Genomic DNA, 23,367 nt, shown 5'->3' with positions numbered 1-23,367 from the left:
GGCTGTCAACTCATTTAACCAACAATTATTTATTAAGTGACAGTATCAAGAACAAGATACAGGAGAAACAAAACAAACACGGTCTCTACCTTCATAATATGTACAGTCTAGTAGGAAAACAGGCCCCTCGAGTTAAGCAACTAACTAAACAAAATAGGACCTCTCTCATTTATCAATGTGTCTTCAGAGCCCTGCAGAAATGCCTGGTACTAAGTATACAACAGTAACTGTTTGTGATGGGAGACTGACTGAATGAATACATGAATGAATGTAAGAAATCTACATGACAGAAATCCCAGAGTCTGTTCCAGATGCAAAAATAAATGTAAGGCAAAACCTAATGATCTAATTCTTCACTGCCAATAATACCCCAGTAAGAAATAGCATTAGGTACACAAACACTTGTCAAGAATTGACTTAACATGATCATTGTAAAATTAGCCTTTGGACAAGAAAAGAAAAAATATCATAGGAAATGATGTCCGGGTGAATAAAAACATCTTGAGAGCAAAGAGACTAGGGACCTAAATGTGTACATGAGTGAGCATGAGTAGCAGAGGAGGAAGTGAATGAATCTTCACTTACACTGGTTATACCACTCACAAGATTCAAGCTCCCAGTGGTGTGGTACTGTAGGAGAGTATAAGCTCAACTGGTTTACATAAATACAATCTATAATTTATAGCCCATGGGGCTCTAGCAAACTACAAAGGTGTAAGACTAGTGTCCTAGTTTTTACAAAAACACGGACAAAAAAAAATGGTGGACAAATGTTTATCTATATTTACTGAATTCATGAATACATTGGACATGCTACATTGAAATTTGCTTCCAAACTCAAAGTTGTTTGAGGTGATTTCTAAAGTACATGTTGCACAACATTTGTAGCACATAATGCTAAGACCCCTTTTGGCACATTCTTATGGTACGCTGTCCAAAAAACAGGCAAAGTCATTTTTGATAGCTCTTAGTATAAATCACACACAGTCAGTGTAAATCAAAAATATTTTACTGTGACAGGGCGAGAGAGAGGCATGGACATATATACACTAACAAACGTAAGGTAGATAGCTAGTGGGAAGCAGCCGCATGGCACAGGGATATCAGCTCGGTGCTTTGTGACCCCTGGAGGGGTGGGATAGGGAGGGTGGGAGGGAGGGAGATGCAAGAGGGAAGACATATGGGAAGATATGTATATGTATAACTGATTCACTTTGTTATAAAGCAGAAACTAACACACCATTGTAAAGCAATTATACCTCAATAAAGATGTTAAAAAATATTTTATAAATGAGCTTAATTGGTTATAATTTTTGCAGGAACTTGCTCATTTGCAGAGCAACATAGAAAATCTTCTTAGGTCCTGAGTTTACTGAAAAAATGAGATGATTATTAAACCAGGAAAGAAATTGGATTTTCTTTATGAAAAGGTACATTTTCCAATACACTTTCAAATTATATGCTCTTGAGAAAATTCTAAGAATTTTATATCTATGGCTCTTTACTTAAATTATCATCACAAGTTTTAATCTCACTGTACCTATGGTACTACTAGGTGCTAAGGTATTCATGGGAAGTGAATATTACTCAGAACTAGACCTCAAAGCATTTATACTCTGTAGATTTTACTGGCTTATAGTAGCCATTTGAATTCTCAGTACAGCGGATAATTAAAAAATCAACAAATTGTAGCATAAAAGTGTATTTAATGAAAGAGCAATGATTTCCAATAAGGCAGTTCTCAGAGGATGGTTGGAAAAGTTTGACATTTGGCTTATGATAAGGTAATTGGGTATTATCCTGATACTTTAATTAGAAAAGGATTACATTTGATTTTCTCCTTTAAGACTGAGTTCCAGGATTAGGAAGCAAGATGGCGGAGTAGAAGGATGTACTCTCACTCCCTCTTGCAAGAACACCAGAATCACAACTAGCTGCTGGACAATCATCGACAGAAAGACACTAGAACTCATCAAAAAAGATACCCAACATCCAAAGACAAAGGAGAAGCCACAATGAGATGGTAGGAGGGGTGCAAACACAGTAAAATCAAATCCCATAACTGGTGGGTAGGTGACTCAAAGACTGGAGAACACTTATACCACAGAAGTCCACCCACTGGAGGGAATGTTCTGAGTCCCATGTAAGGCTTCCAAACCCGGGGGTCTGGCAACGGGAGGAGGAATTCCTAAAGAATCAGACTTTGAAGGGTACTGGGATTTGATTGCAGGACTTCAACAGGACTGCAGGAAACAGAGACTCCACTCTTGGACAGCACACACAAAGTACTGTGCGCATCGGGACCCAGGGGAAGGAGCAGTGACCCCAGGGGAGACTGAACCAGACCTACCTCCTAGTGTTGGAGGGTCTCCTGCTGAGGCGGGGGGTGGCTGTGGCTCACCGTGGGGACAAGGACACTGGCAGTAGAAGTTCTGAAAAGTACTCCTTGGCGTGAGCCCTCCCAGAGTCTGCCATTAGCCACACAAAACAGCCCAGGTAGGCTCCAGTGTTCGGTTGCCTCAGGCCAAACAACCAACAGGGAGGGAAGCCAGCCATAACCATCAGCAGACAAGCACATTAAACTTTTACTGAGTTCTGCCCACCAGAGCAACAGTCAGCTCTACCCACCACCAGTCCCTCCCATCAGGAAACTTGCACAAGCCTCTTAGAGAGCCTCATCCATCAGAGGGTAGACAGCAGAAGCAAGAAGAACTACAATCCTGCAGCCTGTGGAACAAAAACCACATTCAGAGAAAGACAGACAAGATGAAAATGCAGAGGGCTATATACCAGATGAAGGAACAAGATAAAACCCCAGAAAAAGAACTAAATGAAGTGGAGATAGGCAACCTTCCAGAAAAAGAATTCAGAATAATGATAGTGAAGATGATCCAGGACCTCAGAAAAAGAATGGAGGCAAAGATCGAGAAGATGCAAGAAATGTTTAATAAAGATATAGAAGAACTAAAGAACAAACAAACAGAGATGAACAATACAATAAATGAAATGAGAACTACACTAAAAGGAATCAATAGCAGAATAACTGAGGCAGAAGAACGGATAAGTGACCTGGAAGACAGAATGGTGGAATTCACTGCTGTGGAACAGAATAAAGAAAAAAGAATGAAAACAAATGAAGACAGCCTAAGAGACCTCTGGGACAACATTAAATGCAACAACATTTGCATTATAGGGGTCCCAGAAGAAGAAGAGAGAGAGAAAGGACGTGAGAAAATATCTGAAGAGATTATAGTCAAAAACTTCCCTAACATGGGAAAGGAAATAGCCACCCAAGTCCAGGAAGCACAGAGAGTCCCATACAGGATTTACCGAAGGAGAAACACACCGAAAAACACAGTAATCAAACTGGCAAAAATTAAAGACAAAGAAAAACTATTGAAAGCAGCAAGGGAAAAACGACAGATAACATACAAGGGAACTCTCATAGGTTAACAGCTGATTTCTCAGCAGAAACCCTACAAGCCAGAAGGGAGTGGCATGATATATTTAAAGTGATGAAAGGGAAGAACCTACAACTAAGATTACTCTACCCAGCACGATCTTATTCAGATTTGATGGAGAAATCCAAAGCTTTACAGGCAAGCAAAAGCTAAGAAAAGTCAGCACCACCAAACCAGCTCTACAACAAATGCTAAAGGAACTTCTTTAAGTGGCAAACACAAGAAAAGAAAAGGACCTACATAAAAAAACCCAAAACAATTAAGAAAATGGTGATGGGAACATACATATCGATAGTTACCTTAAATGTGAATGGATTAAATGCTCCAACCAAAATACACAGGCTTGCTGAATGGATACAAAAATAAGACACATCTATATGCTGTCTACAAGAGACCCACTTCAGACCTAGGGACACATTCAGAATGAAAGTGAGACAATGGAAAAAGTTATTCCATGCAAATGGAAACCAAAAGAAAGCTGGAGTAGCAATACTCATATCAGATAAAATAGACTTTAAAATAAAGAATGTTACAAGAGACAAGGAAGGACAGTACATAATGATCAAGGGATCAATCCAAGAAGAAGGCATAACAATTATAAATATATATGCACCCAACATAGGAGCACCTCAATACATAAGGCAACTGCTAACAACTATAAAAAAGGAAATCGACAGTAACACAATAATACTGGGGACTTTAACACCTCACTTACACCAATGGACAGATCATCCAAAATGAAAATAAATAAGGAAACAGAACCTTTAAATGACTTAATAGACCAGATAGATTTAATTGATATTCATATAACATTCCATCCAAAAACAGCACATCACACTTTCTTCTCAAGTAAGCATGGAACATTTTACAGGATAGATCACATCTTGTATCATAAATTAAGCCACAGTAATTCTAAGAAAATTGAAATCATATCAGGCATCTTTTCTGACCAAAACACTATGAGTTAGAAATGAATTACAGGGAAAAAAACATAAAAAAAACAAACACATGGAGGCTAAACAGTATGTTACTAAATAAATAAGAGATCACTGAAGAAATCAAAGAGGAAATCAAAAAATACCTGGAGACAAATGACAATGAAAACACAACAATCCAAAACCTATGGGATACAGCAAAAGCAGTTCTAAGAGGGAAGTTTATAGCTTCACAAGCCTACTTCAAGAAACAAGAAAAATCTCAAATAAACAATCTAACCTTACACCTAAAGTAACGAGACAAAGAAGAACAGACAAAACCCAAAGTTAGCAAAAGGAATGAAATCATGAAGATCACAGCCCAAATAAATGAAATAGAAACAAAGAAAACAATAGCAAAGATCAATAAAACTAGAAGCTGGTTCTTTGAGAAGATAAACAAAATTGCTAAACCATTAGCCAGACTTATCAAGAAAAAGAGGGAGAGGACTCAAATCAATAAAATTAGAAATGAAAAAGGAGAAGTTACAACAGACATCACAGAAATACAAAGCATTCTGAGAGACTACTACAAGCAACTCTATGCCAATAAAATGGACAACCTGGAAGAAATGGACAAATTCCTAGAAAGGTATAACCTTCCAAGACTGAACCAGAAAAAAATAGAAAATATGAACAGACCAATCACAGGTAATGAAATTGAAACTGTGATTTAAAATCTTCCAACAAACAAAAGTCCAGGACCAGATGGCTTCACAGGCGAATTCTATCAAACATTTAGAGAAGAGCTAACACTCATCCTTCTCAAACTCTTCCAAAAAACTGCAGTGGAAGGAACACTCCCAAACTCATTCCATGAGGCCACCATCACCCTGATACCAAAAGCAGGCAAAGGTACTACAAAAAAGAAAATTACAGACCAATATCACTGATGAATATAGATGCAAAAATCCTCAACAAAATGCTAGCAAACAGAATCCAACAACACATTAAAAGGATCATACACTATGATCAAGTGGGATTTATCCCAGGGATGCAGGCATTCTTCAGTATATGTAAATCAATCAATGTGATACACCATATTAACAAATTGAAGAATAAAAACCATATGATCATCTCGATAGATGCAGAAAAAGCTTTCGACAAAATTCAACACCCATTTATGGTAAAAACTCTCCAGAGAGTGGGCATAGAGGGAATCTACCTCAACAAAATAAAGGCCATATACAACAAAACCCACACCAAACATCATTCTCAAGGTGAAAAGCTGAAAGCATTTCCTCTAAGATCAGGATAAGACAAGGATGTCCACTCTCACCACTATTATTCAACATAGTTTTGGAAGTCGTACCCACGGCAATCAGAGAAGAAAAAGAAATAAAAAGAATACAAATTGGAAAAGAAGAAGTAAAACTGTCACTGTTTGCAGATGACGTGATACTATACATAGAGAATCCTAAAGATGCCACCAGAAAACTACTAGAGCTAATTAATGAATTTGGTAAAGTTGCAGGATACAAAATGTATGCACAGAAATCTCTTGCATTCCTCTACACTAATGATGAAAAATCTGAAAGAGAAATTAAGGAAACACTCCCATTTACCACTGCAACAAAAAGAATAAAATACTTAGGAATAAACCTACCTAAGGAGACAAAAGACCTGTATGCAGAAAACTATAAGACACTGATGAAAGAAATTAAAGATGATACCAACAGATGGAGAGATATACCATGTTCTGGGATTGGAAGAATCAATACTGTAAGAATGACTATACTACCCAAAGCAATCTACAGATTCAATGCAATCCCTATCAAATTACCAATGGCATTTTTTACGGAACTAGAACAAAAAATCTTAAACTTTGTATGGAAACACAAAAGACCCCGAATAGCCAAAGCAGTCTTGAGGGAAAAAAATGGAACTGGAGGAATCAGACTCCCTGGCTTCAGACTATACTACAAAGCTACAATAATCAAGATAATACGGTACTGGCACGAAAACTGAAACATAGATCAATGGAACAAGATACAAAGCCCAGAAATAAACCCACGCACCTATGGTCAACTAATCTATGACAAAGGAGGCAAGGATATACAATGGAGGAAAGGCAGTCTCTTCAATAAGTGGTGCTGGGAAAACTGGACAGCTACATGTAAAAGAATGAAATTAGAACACTCCCTAACACCATACACAAAAATAAACTCAAAATGGATTAGAGACCTAAATGTAAGACAGGACACTATAAAATTCTTAGAAGAAAACATAGGAAGAACACTCTTTGACATAAATCACAGCAAGATCTTTTTTGATCCACCTCCTAGAGTAATGGAAATAAAAACAAAAATAAACAAATGGGACCTAATGAAACCTCAAAGTTTTTGCACAGCAAAGGAAACCATAAACAAGACGAAAAGACAACCCTAAGAATGGGAGAAAATATTCGCAAACGAATCAATGGATAAGGGATTAATCTCCAAAATATATAAACAGCTCATGCAGCTCAATATTAAAGAAACAAACAACCCAATCCAAAAATGGGCAGAAGACCTAAATAGACATTTCTCCAAAGAAGACATACAGATGGCCAAGAAGCACATGAAAAGCTGCTCAACATCACTAATTATTAGAGAAATGCAAATCAAAACTACAATTAGGTATCACCTCACACCAGTTAGAATGGGCATCATCAGAAAATCTACAAACAATAAATGCTGGAGAGGGTGTGGAGAAAAGGCAACCCTCTTGCACTGTTGGTGGGAATGTAAATTGATACAGCCACAATGGAGAACAGTATGGAGGTTCCCTAAAAAACTAAAAAGAGAATTACCATGACATAGCAATCCCACTACTGGGCATATACCCAGAGAAAACCATAATTCAAAAAGACACATGCACCCCAATGTTCACTGCAGCACTATTTACAATAGCCAGGTCATGGAAGCAACCTAAATGCCCATCGACAGACGAATGGCTAAAGAAGATGTGGTACATATATACAATGGAATATTACTCAGCCATATAAACAAATGAAATTGGGTCATTTGTTGAGATGTGGATGGACCTTGAGACTGTCATACAGAGTGAAGTAAGTCAGAAAGAAAAAAACAAATACAGTATATTAACGCATATATGTGGAACACAGAAAAATGGTACAGATGAACCAGTTTGAAGGGCAGAAATTGAGACACATATGTAGAGAACAAACGTATGGACACCAAGGTAGAAAGCGGCACGGGGGTGGGTGTGGTAGTGTGATGAACTGGGCGATTGGGATTGACATATATACACTGATGTGTATAAAATTGATGACTAATGAGGACCTGCTGTGTAAAAAAATAAATTAAATTAAATTTAAAAATTTAAAAAAAAAAGACTGAGTTCCAGCTGAAATATCTGCCACCATAACTGCTACCATAACCATCGCCATGGCTTTTCCAGTTACAAATATTTATCAAGCACAGTTTATAAGAACAGTATGGACTGGTGAAAATAGCATGGGTTTCAGAAATGGGTAGATAAAAATAATTAGGACTTACTATGGGCCAGGAACTGTTCTAAATGCTTTACCTACATTAACACATATAATACTCTCAACAGCCTGTGCAGTAAGGTAATTTGATTCAAGAAGTGCACACCTTTCCCTCATTTAATAGATAAGAAAACTGAGGTTCAGCGAGGTTAAGTAATTGCCCAAAAATCAAAGGTGATAGTAGAAATGGGATTCGGACCCACTTCTACTGTGTCTGATCAAAAATCTATCCTCTTAACCACTGAACTAGGCTACCTTAATACTCATATTTGATTTTTTTAAAAACCCATAATCCACTTCTAATTCCTTTGTCCTTTTTTTAAAAAAAGAAAAATAGCGGAAAGAATCATAGAATCCTTCATAGAAGAACTAAATCTTGAGCGACACCTAAGAATTCAACAGTGAGACTGGGGGTGGGGAGATTTTCCAAGCTGAGGGAACAGTATTTTTGAGGGTCTAGAGGCATAAAACAACAGGGCATGATTAAGATATTTAAACAGGGCTTCCCTGGTGGTGCGGTGGCTGGGAGTCTGCCTGCCGATTCAGGGTATGTGGGTTTGTGCCCCAGTCTGGGAGGATCCCACATGCCACGGAGCGTCTGGGCCCGTGAGCCATGGCCACTGGGCCTGCGCGTCCGGAGCCTGTGCTCCGCGGTGGGAGGGGCCGTGGCAGTGGGAGGGCCGCGGCAGTGGGAGGCCTGCGTACCAAAAAAAAAAAAAGATTTTATAAACAATTAAGAGTGGATGGACTGCAATGAACAATTGGGAAATGGAATTTTTAAAAATACTTAGGAATAAATTTAAGAAGTGTAAAACTTATATACTAAAAATTCTAAAACAGTGCTGAAAGATAGTAAAAAAAATTTAGGTAAGTGGAGAAGATATCCCATGTTCATGAATAGGAAGGCTCAACATTGTTAAGATGGTAATACTCCCCAAACTGCTTTATAGGTTCAGTGCAATCCTCATCAGAATCCTAGCTGACTTCTTTGAAAATTGACAAGCTGATTCTAAAATTCATATGGAATTTCACGGTACCCAGGATAGCCAAAATAATCTTAAATAAGAAGAACAAAGTAGGATTTGTGCTTTCTGATTTCAAAACTTACTACAAAGCAACAGTAAATAAGACATTTTGGTACTGGCATAAGAATAAACATATGTATCAATGGAAAAGAACTGAGAGTTCAGAAATGAACCCTTACATTTATGGTCTACTGATGTTTAGCAACAGTGCCAAGAGCATTCAATGGGGAAAGAATAGTCTTTTCAAACAAAGGGTGTGGAACAACTAGATAACCGCACACAAAAGGATGAAACTGAACCCTTACTTTACATCATATCAAAAAATTAACTCAAAATGGATCAAAGACCTAAATGTAGGAGCTAAAACTATAAAACTCTTAGAAGAAAACATGGGGGTAAAATCTTTATGGCACTGAATTTGGCAAAGGATTCTTAGATATGACACCAAAAGCATGAGCAATGAAAGAAAAAAAATAGACTGGACTTCATCAAAATTAAAAACAATTATGCTTTAAAGCACACCATCAGGAAAATGAAAAAGCGACCCACAGAAAAAGAGAAAATATATTCTATTCTCATTATTCGCAGTAATTATGTTCTATAAAGTCACCACAATTACTATATTGGTAAATATTGAACCATTGCCCCTAAGGGAAATACAGGATTAGGTTACTGTGAGCCTCTGGTCACAACATTTTTGTCAACCAATCAACACATAACCTTGTTTTACGTCTGTTACTGCTTAAAGACACCTTATTTAATACATACGGTATTGTTGATTCACTAATGTTGAACTCATGACCAACAGGACTATAACTTATGCCTGAATGAGGCTCACCTAACATATGTATTTTCTCCATAAGGCACACCACAGCCTTCTTGTGCTTAGGGACACTAGACAGCATTTCAGCACTATGCTTGGGAGAATTTAAACAGCAAACTGACCAATGAAAAGCACATACAAAAGAACATTCTATCCTACCGAGAGTGCTAGTTTTCAATCCTTAGCATAACCACATGAAACCCCCTTTATAACACATTTCCCCCTCCGTGTTCACTTCAGTGAATTTTTTCACTGGTGTGTGTTCTCTGTCTGACAAACAGACTCGTTTTTGTTTTTTAAAGTCCTTCTGATCTTTATTTTATTATTTGGCAACCCTTACCCACACTCTTGGGCTCCCATTCCTCTCATTTCTTATCACATTTGCCTCTCTTCTTGCACCTTCATTCGTTCCTTCCTTCTAATTTATAATCCGCTCCTAGAATTCCCAAACAAGGGATCTCAGGACTGCTATCATCACAAACCATAGTTCTCTTTCTTTTGCTCAACACCTTCACCTACTGAGCTCTATTCACATCCATCCCAGTGTCTGGAATGTCTTCCTACCTCCCATTGGCATCTTCACCTGTTGAAATCCAGCCAGTATTTAGAAGCCCACTTTAAATTGCCTGGGAAAGTACTGCCTCACAAAGAAGCCCTCCCAGGACTTCCCTGGTGGCACAGTGGTTAAGAATCCGCCTGTCAATGCAGGGGACACAGGTTCGAGACCTGGTCTGGGAAGAACCCACATGCCATAGAGCAACTAAGCCTGTGTACCACAACTACTGAGCCTGCACTGTAGAGCCCACGAGCCACAACTACTGAGCCCACGTGCCACAACCACTGAAGCCCGCACACCTAGAGCCCGTGCTCCGCAACAAGAGAAGCCACCACAATGAGAAGCCCGTGCACCACAACAAAGAGTAGCCCCTGCTCGCTGCAATTAGAGAGAGCCAGCGTGCAGCAATGAAGACCCAATGCAGCCAAAAATAAATAAATAAATAAATAAATTTTATTTTAAAAAAATACACTTTAAGAAGCCCTCCCAATAACCTTGGTTCTCTTAAAATCTTTGCTTGTAATTTTCTCATGTCATTTGTTACTTTCCATCAGGGGCTTCAGCTATTCATAGTATTCAATTAATATTCATATAAGACAGAAAGCTCTTTGAAATTCAGGATATTTATGAGCAAAAGATAAGTTCTCCATAGCCATCCCAGAGTAAACTTCAGCTACATTTATTTGGCCTTTGAGCTCTTCTACTTTTTGCATTTTATATATATATATATATATATATATATATATATATACACACACACACACACACATATATATACATGTATATATATGTATATATAGCGCTTCATATTTAAAAACATTTTTCAATGTAATTTCTCATTTAGTCCTCAGAAGAATTCTGAAAGATAATTATTTTTATTAGTTCTATTTTACAGATGAAGGAACTTAGAGTTAAGGGGCCTGATGAATGTCATACAATGATAACTAGTTGATCCAGTTTGCAAACCCCACTCACTACTTTCTGCTGATGGGGTCGTCAATAAAAACTGGGGCATTCTATGGGATACCTTACTAAAGTGGTTGGCAAAGCCATGCACTCAGTACTTCTTCTTCATTGTGCTACAGAATTTGACAATGCTATAGTCTTTAGCACCCTGGATTTCCCTATTAACAAACCACCTAGTAATATCCTGCACTCTGGCTGGTTAAAATCAGCTCACATTTCCTCAAGTTGACATTTATTTATTTATTTATTACTCAAAGAAAGGGAGGTTTATTATTAGGATGCAAAGATAGCTCATGGAAACTAGGACCAGGAAACAGAACCAGGCCCCGAGAAGGAACTTCCAGATTAGGGACAATTATGAACCATCTCTCGGGATCTGGAGCTCTCAGTTCAAATTCTCAAAAGTGAAGATCTGACTAAGTTGACATTTAATATCTACATAATTCTAGTGAGTTGTCTAGTCTATTGATGAATCCATCTCAAAGTCACAGGATGCTGAAAACTAACAAAGAAGAGACAGAGGCAATCTCCAAAAACAAACATCTCTATTTCATGGGCAAAGGTCATACAGACAGGCTGACAATTCCTTGATAATATCCCATCTGATAATGATGGGAAGAGACAAAGTAGGAAGACATGGCAAAACACTATAATGACAGAACAGATTTTTCCTCTAATTTATGAAAACCTATTCAAAATGTGTCATTCTGAGGATCTTGAAAACACATATGGCCTCATTTCTATGAGTCCAGCCTGGAATCATGGAATCCACAAATCAACTCTGCGATTCTTAACCCAGATAGGCCTTTATCTTCTTATAAACTGCTCTAAGATTCTAAAGGAACACAAGTTCCCATAAATAGGGTCTTGGCAAGAACAATGCCTCTCATTTAAGAAATTCTGTTCTTCTCAGCTATACTTTAAGTCTCCTGTGGTTGGGGACTAGTTTGTAAATCTTCTAATATCTCTCCTTAGCATCTCACTGCCTTGTACAGACAATGCCTAGTGAATGTTCCTTGCCTTGAATTAGATTAATTCAAACAGAAAAGTTGACAAAGAAGACAATTCTACATTCAGCATAGATACGACAATGTACTTATCAAGAAGTTAGGTCTAAACAGTGCTCTGTATTAGAGAGGGAAGATTTGATTCTTGTTCTGATCCCTTCACCTATTCCTGTGTATTTGCAGGTAGCAGATTAACAGAAATCCCTTCCACATATGAGAAAATTGATGCACATGATTTAATTTCTAAAAATTTCATACAGAAAAATATTTAACAGCTTATCAGAATATTAGTTATCCTACACATGGTACATTTAGACTACTTGCTTAATTTGTGACAAATAATTTTTAAATAAGAATTATTCATACATACTTAAAAAAAAGAAATGTTATGTTTTCCTTCTGGGATTTTTTTAAATTATTTAATTTACTAAACAATAAAATGCCCTAATGGTTTAAGCCAAACACTCTTCTTTGGCTCCCAAATGTTTTCAGAAATAACTTTTTCCTTGTTAATTTCTAAATCTTGGCTGCATTTCCCACTAATTTCAAACATATGTCATATACGAAATATGTTATTTTTCCAAGCCTAATTTTGGCAGGAGGGGATTTTTAGAACTGGCGTAGAAAGATTCGGGGACAAACAAACAGGACAGCTTGAAGCTGCCACAACTCCATAATGACTTTATCTTTTTCATCTATCTCCAGATCCACAAAGGCAAGGGCAATTATGAGGGATGAGTGGGCTCTGATAAAATTTCAACAGGAGGTAAAACATACCTTGAAGCTTTATATCTTACCCTATAACTTGCTTTCCAAAAAGAATCACTCACTCATAGTAATAACTTTTGTAGGATATAAGATGTGAAGTGAACTTAAGACCCTGAAATCCTGATATTATCACTCTGGTTCCCTGACATTTACAGTCAAAAGGAATAAACAGGTAAAGCAATGTAAAAAGTTCTTCTTAACCTTCAAAAGATTCACTAAACTGATATCATTTGGAAAGCAACAGACATTTCCTATTGCATAAAATCTATTTACTCTAAAACTGATTTTGTGAGGAACTACTAAGTACTCAATAGATAAAAAGAATGTGAATTCATCAGAACTATCTAGATCAGTACTTGAGGACTAAGACATACTCTAAGGCACACGTTTTTTCCCTTATAAACACTGATTCTTCCTTACACGAGGTAAGTAGGAAGAAAGCTAGTGTAATAAAAAGAAACCTTGTCTGGAGGCATGAAACAGGGTTCTAGTCCCAATTCCACCCTGTTCTAAAAGAGTTGATTGAGTGCAATGGCCATAATTATTCACCCCTCCCTATATCTACAACATTTAAAATGTTACTTTGTATTTCATCAATAGATAGAGTCTATTTTGTCAACCCTTGTGACTTGCTTAGCTAATAAAATGCAAAGGAAGAGACATTTTTGCCAGTTCCAAACCAAGGCCTCCAGAGATATGGTACACTTTCTGTGCTCTGCTACCCCACACCCGTTTCATCACAAGAACATGCCTGAGCTAGTCTGCTGGAGAATGAGACACATGGAACAGAGGTAAACCAGTGCAGTGACCCAGGTGAGGCCCTAGACACATGAGCAAGCAGAGCCAAGATTAGCAAGTCAAATAGCCAATTCACAGCTGACCGTAGACATGTGAGTGAGCCTCACCAGGCCCAGTTCAAATCAGCAGAAACCACCGGCTGAGTTACAGACAGCTAGTCTAAGCTTCTGGTTGCCATTCTAAGATTCTAAATTTGAATTTTTTTAAATGTAGCAATATCTAACTGGTACCTCTAGCCTACTCAAGGGACCCCCTTGCTAAACTAACAGAATAGTGCAGGTAATTAATAGCAAGTATCTTTGAGAAATCTATCTATGTAAATTACTACTAATAAATCTAAGTTTTAGGACAGTGTTAAAATAAAAGTCTACAAATGGTTTGTTGCTTATAAAGACCTGCATGTTCTCTATCAGAATTAAGTATTAAATTTTGGCCCAAATGTGAAAACTGGCTCAGTTACAGATCAGCACATGGCACGTATTCAAATACCAAGAGGAGGTTGATTCAAAGATTTGAAAAGGTTTAAAAATTCAAACAATAAAATTATTTTTGTATGTCATTGATTTTTAAATAAAGAGATTATTTTAGCAACTTAATTGTTCAATTCAATTTTTAAAAACTTGCTTTCACTTAGACTTATTGTACTTTTAAATTTCCCTTAGACTTAGTTTTAAATGGCATCTAGCTGGCTGCTGCTCTCTTCTCCAAAAATATCTAAAAGGACCCAGAAAAAAAAGATTAAAAACAGCAACACTAAAAACTGACTAACTATTGTCTAAATTTGGAGGGAATTTCCTTTAACTATTAAACCAATGGAGCTTAAATGAGCAAAGCAGGCAATGAATGATCCATGCATCACTCTGAAAACAAGAATGGCCCACCTAAAGGGTGAAGAATTTTCTTTCTCACCCACTCTCTGACCCTCTGGCTTGGAGAGGCATGCTTATATCCAACCAGAAAAAAATGATTAACTACATCTCAACTGAGTGAAAAGAGGTATGATAAAACCATAATACTGTTTCCACTTTCCCTCCTCAGACTCCCCAACATCTTTTTATATCCTGCAACATCCAAAAAATATGAAGACAGAGAAGGCAAAGAGCACATGAGGATCAGAAGTCACACATTATATCTAGGTGGTGTGACCCACCTAGTTTTATCTAGTAGGAAGAAGAGACTAGAAGAACTACTTCTAGTACTACTACTTTTAAAAGTTTAATTTAGGAGACTAATATATACTTTATTAACTCAGATTGCCAGAGAATCAGACTTGGGGCTAAGAGGTGATACTATCATGATTTAGTTAGAACCAATTTGGTAAATGCCTACCATCTAGACACTAGAATTTACACCAGAAACTAAGTATATCTAGCCACGATGTAGTTAAATATGAGTCAGTCAACTCCCAAGTCAACAATAAGAAAATCTATCTTTACATATACTGTGTTAACAGATACTAGATTCGATATTATATTTCAAGAAGAAATTTTTAAAAAGAAAATAATTATTGAAATAAAGCCAGTAGACTTCCACTTCAGGGAATGTGGAGTAGACGTACTTTTCCCTATTTCTCCTGCTAATAGGTACAAGTAAAATATACAGGATACGTTTTATACAAAACAAATATAAAAGCACTCTGAAAGAGAAGAGAAAACAAGACAGACTAGCTAGGGACCTCAGGATTGAAGGAAAGACCTGATGGTGAGTGAGCTTCCTTGGTTTTCCTATTGCCTCATATATCCCAAATTTGGAGCTGAAGAATCTGAAAGCCAGAGAATGCCAAAAGAAATCCATACCAAGACAAAACATAGTTAAACTTCTGAAAACTAAAGACAAAACAAAAATCTTCAAAGCAGCTGGGAAATGATACAGCTATAAGAGGGAAACAATTCAAATGACAGTGGATTTCTTATCAGAAATCATGGTGACCACAAGGAAGTGGCACATTTTTTCAAGAATCAAAATAACGTAGTTTTGAAATCAGAATCCTATATTCAGTGAAAATATCTTTCAGGAATAAAGGGAAAATCAATATATTCTCAAAGGAAAGAAAACTAAAATAATTTGTTGCCAGCAGATACACCCTTTAAAAATGGCTAAAAGCCATTATCTAAATGAAATCAAATGATTAAAGTAGGAATCATGAAACATCAGGAATGTCTTCTTGAAAGAAGACAGTAAGTAAAAATATTGATAAATAGAATTGACTTTCCTTCTCCTCTTGAGTCTCCTAAAGTATGTTTGATGGTTGAAACAAAATTGTAACACTATCTGATGTGGTTTTAAATGTTGTCTCAGAAACATTTAGGCCAACTTTATTATAAATGGTGAAGGGCAAAAGGAGGTAAAGGAAGATAAGGTTTCTACACTTCATGAAAATTGGTTGAATAACCACATCACTAGAATGATAATTATGTCTAGGTAATGTAATAGCTAAAACAGCCATTCAAAAGCTATGTAAAAAGATATACTCAAAACCACTATAAATATCATGTTCACAGCACCAAAAAACAAAACAAAAACACCATATATAAATCAAAATTAAATTCTCAAAATATTTTAAGTAACCTACAGGAAGACAGGAAAAAGAAAAAGGAGGGGGAAAAAAAGAAAGAATAGAAAAAAAAGTAAAATAGCAGACTTAAGTCCTAATATATTAAAATTATATTAATGTGAATGGTCTAAATACATTAAAAGACAGAGACTAGGATGGTAGATTAAGAAACAAGACCCAACTATATGCTATCTACAAGAAATTCACTTCAAATATAACAATATAGGCAGGTTGAAAGTGAAACGATGGAAAAAGATGTAACAGGCAAATATTAATCTAAAGAAAACAGAGGTGGCTACATTAATATCAGATAAAATAAACTTCAGAGCAAAGTAAATTACCAGAAACAGGGAGGAACATTATATGATATAAGGATCAATCCACCAAGATTAGCAATCTTAAATGTATATATACCAAACAACAGAGCTGCAATACATGTAAAGCAAAAATTGTTAGAACTGAAAAAGAAATAGAAAAATGTACAATTATAGTTGAAGACTTCAACAATCCTCTCTCAATAATTGATAGAACAACTAGACAGAAAAGCAGCAAGGATACAAAAGAACTCACCAACACCATCAACCAATAGGACCTGATCAACATTTATAGAACATTCCACCCAACCAGAGCAGAATATCCATTCTTTTCAAGTACCCACAGAAAATATACCAAGATAAACTATGTCCAGGACCATAAAATAAACTGCAACAAATTTAAGATAATTGAAATCATACAGAGTGTGTTCTCTGACCACAACAGAATCAAACTAGAAATCAATAAAAGATAACAGGAAAATCTCCAAACACTTGGAATCTAAATAACACACTTCTGAATAAACTGTGGATTAAAAGGAAGTCTCAAAGGGAATCATAAAAAATAAACTGAATGAAAGAAAATAAAAATGTCTGAAATTTTATGAGACAAAATTAAAGCATTGCTGTGAGGGAAAATGACAGTACTAAATGCACACATCAGAAAAGAGAAAAAGTCCAAATCAATTATCTAAGTTCCCAACCCAAGAACCTACAAAAAGAAGAGCAAAAGAAACCAAAGCAACCATAGGAAGAAAACAATAAAAATAAGAGCAAAAAATCAATGAAACAGAAAAAAAAAATAGAGAAAATCAGTGAAACGAAGAGCTGGTCCTTTGAAAAGATCAATAACATTGCCAATGTACTAACAGGAATGATAAAGAAAAGAAAGAAAGATGACACAAATTTTAATATCATTAACGAAACAGAGGACATAAGTACAGATCCTATAGATATCAAACAGATAATAAGGAAATACTATAAATAACTCTACACACATAAATATGACAATTTAGATGAAATGGACCAGTTCCTCAAAAAATCACAAATTATTACAACTTATTCACTATGAAATATTAGATGAATAACCCTATAACTAATAAGGAACTTGAATTATAATTTTTAAATGTCCATAAAAGAAATCTCCAGGCCCAGATGATTGTTCTGGAGAACTCAATAAAACATGTAAAGAAGAATTAATACCAATTCTACACAAGCTTTTACAGAAAACAGCAGAGGAGAGAGCACTTCTCGGTTCACTTTATGAAGTTAGTATTACTCTGATACAAAACCAAACAGATCAAGCACACAAAAAAGAAGACTACAGACCAATACCCCGCATGAGTATAGGAGCAAAAATCCTTAACAAAATATTAACAAATAGAATTCAGCAGTTAAGAAAAAAAAAAAGAATTATACTTCATAACTAAGTGGAAATTATTCCAAGAATGAAAGCCTGGCTCAATATTTTAAAAATCTATAACAGGCTAATAAAAATCACAGCATCGGGGCTTCCCTAGTGGCACAGTGGTTGAGAGTCCGCCTGCCGATGCAGGGGACATGGGTTCGTGCCCCGGTCCGGGAGGATCCCACATGCCGCGGAGCGGCTGGGCCCGTGAGCCATGGCCGCTGAGCCTGCACGTCCGGAGCCTGTGCTCCGCAACGGGAGAGGCCACAACAGTGAGAGGCCCGTGTACCGCAAAAAAAAAAAAAAAAAAAAATCACAGCATCATATTAGTCAATGCAGAAAAACATTTGACAAAATTCACATCCATTCATGTTTTCAAAAAAAACTCTCAGAAAAACAGACAAAGGAGGGAACTTCCTTAACTTGATAAAGAGCATCTACCAAAAACTACTAACATAATACTTATGGTGAAAGACTAAGATCAGGAGCAAAGGATATCCACGTACCTCACTCTTACTCAACATAGTAAAGCAAACTCCAACCAGTGCAGGAAGCAAAAACAGTGAAGAGAGATCAGAAAGAAAGAAATTATCTATATTTGCAGATGATATGATTGTGTACACAGACAATCCCAATGAACCAAAAGAAAACTCCTAGAATGAATAAATGAGCTCAGCAAGGTCACAGGATTCAAAATAAACATTTTTTGGTATTTTTAAATAAGAGCAGTGAGTATGTGAATCCCAAAATTAAAAGCAGAATTCTACTTACAATTTCTCAAGAAAAAATACAGGACTTGCATGCTGAAAACTAAAAAACACTGATGAGAGAATTCAAAGAATATCTGAATAAATGAAAAGATGTAACAAGTTCATGGACTGGAAGCTCACTGTAGTAAAGATGTTATTTCTCTCTGACTTGATGCACTAGCATAACACAATTCCTATCAAAATCCCAGCAAGATTTCTTATAGACAATATTATTCTAAAATATATATGGAAAGGTAAAAGAACTAGAATAGCTAAAACAATTTTGAAAAAGAAGAAAAAAGTGGTAGGGATCACTCTACCTGATTGCAAATTTTGTTACACACTTTTACAATTAACCCTTAAACAATGTGGGCATTAAGGGTGTCGATCCCCATACAGTTGAAAGTCTGCATATAATCTGCAGTTAGCCCTCTGTATCTTTGGTTCTTCATTCTCAGATCTGCAGATAATGTACTATTGTAGTACATATTTATTGAAAAAATCCATGTATAAGTGGACCAGTGCAATTCAAACTTGTGTTGTTCAAAGATCAACTGTATATATATATGTATACATATGTGTGTATGTATATACATATATGTGTGTGTATGTGTGTGTATATATATATATATATATATGACCATATACAACATTCAAGACTGTGTGTGGCATTGATGGAGGAAGAAACACATAGATCAATGATGCAGAATAGACAACCCAGAAATAAACTCACACATATATGTCCAACTGATTTTGACAAAGTATAAGAACAATTCAGTGGAGTAAAAACAGCTTTTCAACAACAAATGGTGCTGGAACAAGTGGACATTCATGAGTAAAAAAACATAAACAAAACAAACAAACCAAAAAAGCAGAACCTTAACGTAAGTCTCATAGCTTATATAAAACTTACTCAAAATGGATCACAGACTTAAATGTAAAATATACAACTATAAGGACTTCCCTGGTGGTCCAGTGGGTAAGACTCCGTGCTCCCAATGCAGGGAGCCTGGGTTTGATCCCTGGTTGGGGAACTAGATCCCACATGCATGCCACAACTAAGAATCCACATGCTGCAACTAAGAAGTCTGCATGCCACCACTAAGAAGCCCACATGTTGGGACTTCCCTGGTGGCGTAGTGGTTAAGAATCTGCCTGCCAATGCAGGCAGGGGACACGGGTTCGAGCCCTGGTCTGGGAACTAAGCCCATGCGCCACAACTACTGAGCCTGCGCTATAGAGCCCATGAGCCACAACAACTGAAGCTCATGTGCCTAGAGCCCATGCTCCACAAGAGAAGCCACAATGAAGAGTAGAAGCAATAAGAAGCCCGCAGGCCACAATGAAGAGTAGTCCCTGCTTGCCGCAACTAGAGAAAGCCCATGTGCAGCAACGAAGACCCAATGCAGCCAAAAATAAAAATAAATTTATAAAAAAAAAAGAAGCCCACATGCCACAACTAAGACCCAGTGCAACCTAAATAAATAATAGATAGATAAATAAGTAAGTACATAAAATATTTAAATATATATATAAAAATAGGAGAAAGTCTTTGGAATCTAAAGATAGGCAAAGAGTTCACACATTTGACACGAAGGGCATGATGCATAACAGAAAAAAAATAAGTTGAACTTCCATCAAAATTAAAAAACTTTTGCTCTGCAAAAGAACCTAATGAGAGGATAAAAAGACAAGGTACAGATAGGATGAAAATATCTGCAAACTACATATGTAACATAGAAGTAGTATCTAAAATATATTAAGAACTCAGAAAACTCAACGATAAAACATTAAATAATCCAATTAGAACATGGGCAAAAGACATGAAGAAACTTGTCACAAAAGAGATATACAGATGGCTAATAAGCATATGAAAAGATGTTCAACATTATTAGTCACTCAAAAAATAAAAATTAAAATCACAATGAGATATCACTATACAACCATCAGAGAAAATAGTGACAACATCAAATGCTGACAAGGATGCAGAGGAGGTGGACTAATGCATTGCTGGTGGAAACATAAAATGGTACAAACACTTTGAAAAAGAAATAACATGCAACTACCATACAACCTAGCAATTGCATTCCTGGGGATTTATCCCAGAGAAATGAAGATTATGTTCACCCAAAAACCTATACACAAATGCTCATAGCAGCTTTATAGCTCAAAACTGGAAACAACCCAAATGTCTTCCAAAAGGTGAACGGTTAAGCAAACTGTGGTTTATTTACCATGGAATACTACTCAGCAATAAAAAGGATCAAACTACTGATACAACATTTTGGATGAATCTCCATAGACTTAAGATGAATGAAAAAAAAAGTCAATCCCAAAAGATTACATATTATATGACTCCATTTATATAACAGTCTTGAAATGACAAAATTACAGAAATTATAGTAGTTGCTAAGAGTTAACAGTGCTGAGTGAGATAGAAGTGGGTATGTATATAAAAGGGCAACCTGAGAGATTCTCGTGGTGATAAAAATGATCTGTATATTGAGTGTATCAATGTCAATATCCTGTACTATAGTTTTGCAAGATATTATCACTGGGTCAAACTTGGCAAAGTATATACATGGGAGATCTCTCCATATTATTTCTTACAAATGCAGGTGAATCTACAACTACTGCAAAATTTTAAAGTTTAATTAAAATAAAACAAGATTAAAATTTTGGAAAAAAAATCTGTGATGTTCCAGAATATTTCATAGTAGTGAAGACTTCTATTACTAAATTTAAAAAGAAGTGTTAATAAATAAGGCACGTAATTCAAGATTTTCAACTTTATGCAGTGGCAGTATTATAGCCAATGAGGTTTATCTGAGGCACAATTATTGATAATCGAAAAGAATTTGGGGGTAATAAAACAATAAAACAAACTTAAGAAGCAGGAGACATTAAAAATAAGCATAAAAATAATGAATAAGTAACTATAGGAACTGTTGAATTAACTTTTGTAGATCTAAGGAAAGAAAAATTATAATAAAATGGACAAATTTCAGTAACAAAAGTTACTAAAAATATAAATTTAAAGCTTAGAAAGGAGAAAATGGATTTTTTTAAAAAAACAGAGACAATTAAAATAGAAAATACATAAGAAAATACATAAGATTACATTTCAACCAAAATTTGAAAAAGTTGATAAAACACAAATTGCCTGGGAAAATACAAGCAAAATTAATTTAAGAAACAAAAATTTGAAATGCATTTTCAGCTATAAGTGGTGCACAGTAAAAGACTAACCTTGCCCTAAAACCAGTCTTGCCCTTTTTCCCTCAACTCCTTGAAGGTAACCTCTAAACCTCTGGCATATCCTGCCTGATAAGAATGTTTTTGTTTACCTGGGGTCCTTGGGTCATGCCACATAGTCTCTGCTAATAATATGATTTATGGTTGGGGGAGGGTGCTTTGGGCCACATGGCAGCAGATAAGGAGCTCTGGAGGAGCTACAGACTAAGATCAGTCACACAGATGGTCAACCATGTCTACATGACCAAGGCCAGATGAAAACTGGACACCAAGGCTTGGGTGAGCTTCCTTGGTTGCAATATTCCATGTATATTGCCACATACCATTACTGGGAGAAGTAAGCACTGTCTGCAGGACTCTTCTTGAAAAGGACAATGGGAAACTCTGTAGTTGTGTCTCCGTACCCTGCTCCATGTGCCTGTTCCCTTGGTTGATTTTAACTTGTTCTTTTCACTGTAATAAACTGTAACTGTGAGTATACCAGCTTTACTGAGTGCTGTGACTCATTCTAGTGAATTCTTAAACCTGATGGTGGTCTTGGAGACCTCAGAACATGAAGTAAGTGTCAGAAGCAAAGACGGTCTTGGGGACCTGCTGAACTTTTCGGAGAGAGAAAAGCGCTTAACAAAATTACTACAGAATTGAGATTGGTTCAAGATGGCATACTAGAAGGACATGCTCTCACTCCCTCTTTTGAGAACACCAGAATCACAACTAACTGCTGAACAATCATCGACAGGAAGACACTTGAACTCACCAAAAAAGACACACCACATGCAAAGACAAAGGAGAAGCTGTAATGAGATGGTAGGAGGGGCGCTATCACAATAAAATCAAATCCCATAACTGCTGACTGGGTGACTCACAAACTGGAGAACACTTATACCACAAAAGTCCACCCACTGGAGTGAAGATTCTGGGCCACACGTCAGGCTTCCCAAGCTGGGGGTCTGGCAACAGGTGGAGGAATTCCTAGAGAATCAGACTTTGAAGGCTAGCAGGATTTGATTTCATTACAAGACTTCGGCAGAACTGAGGAAAATAGAGACTCCACTCTTGGAGGGGACACACAAAGTAGTGTGTGCATCGGGACCAAGGGAAAGGAGCAGTGACCCCATAGGAGACTGAACCAGACCTACCTGCTAGTGTTGGAGAGTCTCCTGCAGAGGGGGGGGCAGCTGTGGCTCACCAAGGGACAAGAACACTGGCAGCAGATGTT

The 23,367-nt window shown here is 36.6% G+C and overlaps 1 protein-coding gene and 1 pseudogene across 1 annotated transcript in view; both read left to right on the top strand.

The window, feature by feature from the left end:
- The window catches only part of TLE1 (TLE family member 1, transcriptional corepressor), a 511,226-nt gene that overhangs the window by 117,766 nt on the left and 370,093 nt on the right, over nt 1-23,367 (top strand). The window lies entirely within an intron of this gene.
- On the top strand, nt 21,680-21,753 carry LOC117196443 (uncharacterized; annotated as a pseudogene).

This window comes from Orcinus orca, chromosome 6, assembly GCF_937001465.1.
Source record: "Orcinus orca chromosome 6, mOrcOrc1.1, whole genome shotgun sequence".
Taxonomy (NCBI): Eukaryota; Metazoa; Chordata; class Mammalia; order Artiodactyla; family Delphinidae; genus Orcinus; species Orcinus orca.
The sequence above is the reverse complement of the archived record's forward strand: the minus strand, read 5'-3'. Positions and strand labels throughout refer to the sequence as shown.